This window comes from Corvus cornix, chromosome 5, assembly GCF_000738735.6.
Source record: "Corvus cornix cornix isolate S_Up_H32 chromosome 5, ASM73873v5, whole genome shotgun sequence".
Classification (NCBI taxonomy): Eukaryota; Metazoa; Chordata; class Aves; order Passeriformes; family Corvidae; genus Corvus; species Corvus cornix.
Window position 1 is genome coordinate 51,778,747 of NC_046335.1, and position 5,401 is coordinate 51,784,147.

The following is a 5,401-nucleotide window of genomic DNA, read 5'->3' on the forward strand; positions in this document are numbered from 1 at the left end:
TCTCCTGCAGATAGTCCTGCCTTTTACTCCTTACCTTGGTGGGTGCAGTAGGTAGACCTGAAAGACAAATCTGGCATCCACACACCTGTCTCAGTTGTTTCATGGAGGAACCCAGTGAGACAGTGTCTGGTTCTGGATTGACACGTGGAGCTCTCAGTCTTGTTGCCACATACTCTTTTATGCTCAGAGCTTCTTGCTCCCAGCCTGATGTCAAGCAGAGACTAATCAAATGGGAGATGGGTGAACAGAGACAGAGCCATGGAGCTGCCTTTTCATAATCTCTTACCATCAGCTCTTCTTTAAACTGCAGCAGCACACAGGGGTCCCAGCCATGGAGCTAGACCACAACATATTTTCCAAAAATCCCAGTGCCCTTCTTCAATAAGATGGTTTCTTTCTTCACTGCCTCGCACTAAAGAGACCAGGCAAAATTGACACAGAATAGTTGGAGATGGAAACACATGAATTGAAAAGGTTAAATGCAATGTCAGGCTCATGTTGCTTTGGGATAACAATACCCTAAGACACTGCCAGTGTCCCCTATGTTTTGTGGCTCCCTCTGCCTCTACTTGGCATGGATGATGTTTGCCAGGTCTTCATAACATCATTCTAACAACATATCATCTAAAATTGTTGATTCTGTAGGAAAATGGCTGCTGGCACAGGAGCAGTAGGTGCACACAAAGGATATGATATGGCAGCTGAACACACAACAGAGGAATTCCAGCTATTCCCATGTCAGGGAGGGTCTGTTGCACTGGGCTGTATTTTGCACATGAATTCATCAACATCCAGTTCAATCTGAATCTAATGGTGATAATCTTCTTGATTCAATAATGTGTTAGATGAGAAAACACATACACAAACCAAATAGATGGATATTTTGGAGTTTATTTGTTTTAAAATAAATCCACCCTATGAAATTACAAGATTTCTCTCTGAATCCAAAGACAGGAACAAGTTCAATGAAGATGAAAGTTAGGGAAGATGTTCTGATAAAAGCAGGCAGGTGGAGGCTCTAATGAAGGCATACACTACAGTGCACATCTTGCCAATATTTCTTAATGAATAATATGTGCACTCAGATGAGAATAATATTGATTGAGGTCTGCAGGGAAAGTTCTCTAGGAAAAATTTTTATTCTAGGGGCAGAGTCCTTTTTGGAAGATTTTGATCTTTTCCTGCTGCAATGTTTCTCCTCCCCTCTCTTTGTGCTACCCAAAGCAACTGACAGCCAAAAAATGAAAAGCTTCCCCTGCATCTAATGTATCTATCAGATCCAAAAAGAAATTTATATACCAGTACTAAGAATGGCTGCACCATTCTCCTTAGCTGGTAGAGGACACAGCAGTGTGTAATTAGGACTGGATTACTTCGCTCAGAACTGGAACAGAGAGCAGATGTCTTGCATTAATATTGGCATTTGATTTCACACACTTTCTTTGCCATGTTTGCAAAACCAATTTGCCTTCCTATCTTGGATCTTGCCTTTCGTTTACTCTCAGGCTGCTGTAATGCAAACAAAAAAGCCACCAGTGGCAGTATGAAAGTACATGGAGAAGTTCAGGCCCATACAAATTGGGTAGAGCTTATGATTTAATTACTAACATAAAATATGAAGTTCTTTTGTGATTATGTTGATGAGAGTGGTATTCTTGGTATGTTCCAGTGGTGACAACCCAGACAAAAGAGGTCATGACATTATAATGCATTTGTGAACATAAGCCAACAGTAAAGAAAGATACACCTCTTCCAAATCAATGTCATCAGACTCTATCTGTAATACATATGAGAGATGCATCCCCCTTCTCAGACATAACCAACCTTTTCTTCACTTGTTTTACCACACAGGGGACTTCAGTCTTGATTTTGCTCCAGTTCAGCGTTTCATATACAGAATCCTTCCAGAGGGCCTACAACAAAATTTCACGCTGTTAAAAATATTGGCCCCAATTCTGAACTGTGGCCAGCTTGCATTTGGTAGCAGCTTTATGGCTGCAGCTGGGTTCTGGAGGTTTCTTAGGAGGAAAAGATGATCTGCCTTAACTTAGGAGCATCCAGAGGCTGATCATAACATTCCATACTACAGCAGCACAGAATAACTGTAATATGGGCAGCATGCAGAGAGCAGGGGGATGCTGACAAACTCTAGAGTCAATACAGGGATGCAACCCAAATTGCCTCACCACTGAAACTCTGCTGCAGTGGTAGCTTTGGCTTCAAGACACACCGTTTGCTTTACTTGGTGATGGAGAATGCCCTTCAGACCCTGCCCTGTAGCACCAGGAACACACCTGTACCACCTGTTTGCAGGTGGCAACACCTGTTTGTATCATGCAGAGCTTTTCCTAGACGGATGCTTGGGAAGATGACACAACTCTACCCAGACCTATATCCAAACCCAGATCTATTGATATTGTTCCCTTGTGATGCCAGACACTTAGAGAAGGGGGTGATTTCTGTGACAGGGTCCGAGAGACTGGGAGATTTTGTGCTTGTAGATCACCAAGTCCATTCCCCATGAAAAACTGTCCCTTTTTTGTCTGCCCTCTGTACACAATGGCAGCAACTCCCCTAGTCCTAAAGAAGGGCCATGTGTTGGACATCTGAACAAAATGACAAACTAGGAAAAGACAACTGAAATCAGAAGGGTAATTTCACATTATTCTGGCCCATCAGCAAATTACAGAAGTGCAAGGACTAAAATAAGAAAATAACCAGAAGAAATGATCGTGGTTACCACAGCTCTCTTTAAGCAGGTGAGAAACTCAGTCTGAAAGCTGTAAAGATAACTACAGAAATGATATCATTCTCTCAGTGAGAGCTAGAAAGCTCCTGCGCTCGCAGGGAGGTCGAGAAGTGAGAGCCCAGTGGATCATTTTGTTGCGTTTTTAATGCTTCATGGCACAGGGTCAGTCAGAAATCCCTGTCCTGAGGTCGTGGTTGGGGCAGTCTGGAAAGCAATTTTTTCTGTTACTGGCAAGGCCCTGCTCAGGCTCTGCTCTTTCTCACAGAAGATTATTACAGCCCACTCCTCCTGCTCATCACGCCGTGCTTAAATTCACCCTGGGCACTGGCATTCAGCTTCTCTGCGATCACAGTGGCCCCAAGGACCTTCCTCGTGGCATTCTGTCCAGGCTGTTGCAATGTGGTGCAACAAATAGCCATCCAAAGCTAACCCTGGGCAGCATTTGGGGCAGTAAAATTCCTTACTGTGCCTATTGATAAGCAAGCACTAATATTTATTTTTAGCTCCACATTTAAATAGCACGACTGAGACAGAATGAGGAACATGAATGGCAACAAACTTGTCTGATAACTAAGTAATGAGTCCTATTTTTATGGCACTAGCCCCTTGTCAACGCAGCAGTGTGGTTACACTTGACGTGTGGGGAAACAGGGATAATCATCTGTCTCTGAACCTGCCTAGGAGATAGTTTGACCTAGAAGTTTGACTCAGAAGAAGCTGAGAAGCACAGTTTGGAGGGCCTCCTAATGACTACATCTGTTTTAAATAGACATATTTTGACTATAGCTTCCATACCAAACAGTCACTGGAGTCAAGTGATCACTTAAAAAGGCTGAGATACAACTCTGCAGTATTTTACAATGGATTTAATAGCTAAGCCTTACAGGAAAAAATACCACCCTGCAAGCACACAGCTGAAGCACGGACATTTAATGAATGCTGCTCACTGCCTAAATGTGAATTCACACTACAACACTCTTGCAAATGATCTATAATGCCTCGCATTGCTAGTATATCAAATTTGCATAAATATACCTCAAATATTTATAAATCAATAGATATAAGCATGCGTTTAAAACTGACTATCAAAAGTGCATACATGCAGAGTTCTTACATGCTCTAATTAATCCAAATAATCACATTTTGCCTTATTAAATTAAACATTATATGGATAAAATATAGCTTGCCATCTAAGCACTAAAATACTGTTAGAAAGAAACACTACTGCCAAAAAAGCAACAAGAAAGAGAACGTGCCTGTGGAAGAACACTTAACTGAAATGTGGCTGCAGGGTCCAATGCCATGGAATGACTAACAATAATGTATATATTACTTTAAACAAGCGAGCAATTTTGGATAACTTTCCACTTCTCTGTCTGGTACTCCAGTTTCAGCCTAGTGAGCTATAACTCTGCAGGAGGAGCAGAAAGCAGTAAAAGACCCTGCTAACCCTCTTGCCCATTTAAAAAAGGTTTCCTCAGAAGCAATGAGAATTCCTTATTTCCTTCAGCTGCTTATTTACTGGTGCTCCCCTGCCTTCATTTAATTAGAGCTTAAAAAGCAACAGTAACAACCATCCCTGATAGTTTTTAAACTCTTTCCAACTAAGAAACCCTTTACTTATCAAGAGGTAAAAAGAAGCACTAGAGGACAGCTGTGGAGTTCGGAATAAATTTCTTGGTGGGTCCCACTTTAAAGCTTTTATACACCTAAGAAATCTAACCCTGACTGAAAGGAAGTGATTAAAGTTTTTAAAGACTACAGAGATTTTTACACAGAGTAGTGTGACACTCAGGACCAATTAAATGTCATCTTAAGTACTTAGCTGAAGCATTTTTTTGGTACACTAGGAATCAGTTAAGTGGAAGGTGCCAAATTAAACTTACATTTGAATTGACTTAATTTCAAGAGATTATGCATCGTAACTTAAGAACGATTTCAGAAAGCTTTCAGTAGAGCAGTCTCTGTTAAGTTGGCTTCAGGAGCACTGTGTTAAGTCTGAAAGAAGAAAACATACCAGGGCAACACGACATGCTCAAGAGCAAATAAGTGCAACTAGCAACAACAAAAGTGTTGCAATTAAGCCCACAATAACGCAGGTGGCATCACATGAGGGGGTCTCAGTCAAGAGAGACTCAGTCTGCACAAGGACATTGAGTGAGTTTGTTCCATTTCAGGCAAGAGCAATAAAACCCAGGTTTTCTTCCTCCAATATGTTACAAGTTAATTTGCCACATGTAATAACATGATATAATTACTCACATGCCCTTTCTTTGAGGAATGCCTTCTCAAGCAAATATTACTTTGACACATACTAAGGACAAGGGGATATAATAAAACTTTTCAAATAAGGCAGGAGGTCTTGCAGCTAAAGAACTAGACTGGAACGAGGAAGACCTGGAATTTAATCCAGGTCTGGCATGTTTTCCATACGCTTCTAGCAAGTCTCTTGGGCACCAAAGCAAAAGTCAGGTGGCTGATAAAACTTTTCATAAATGCTTAGGTGCTCTTGGCACAAGCGTTTAATTAGACAATAGAGGCTAGATAGCTGACTAGACATAAACTAAGAGTGTAACCCTGGGCTAACACAACCCTGGCCTCCACACCCTCTTTTGAAATGGTGGTGGTTTTTATTGCTTTTGACATTTATTT

General features: G+C 41.3%; 1 long non-coding RNA gene across 1 annotated transcript in view; it reads right to left on the reverse strand.

The window, feature by feature from the left end:
* Positions 1 to 420: 420 nt before the first annotated feature.
* LOC104698031 overlaps positions 421 to 5,401 on the reverse strand; it is a 21,043-nt gene continuing 16,062 nt past the window's right edge. Inside the window, exon 7 of the long non-coding RNA XR_002044717.3 lies at positions 421 to 5,401. This exon is cut by the window's right edge and continues 2,170 nt beyond it. This is a non-coding gene — a long non-coding RNA (uncharacterized LOC104698031).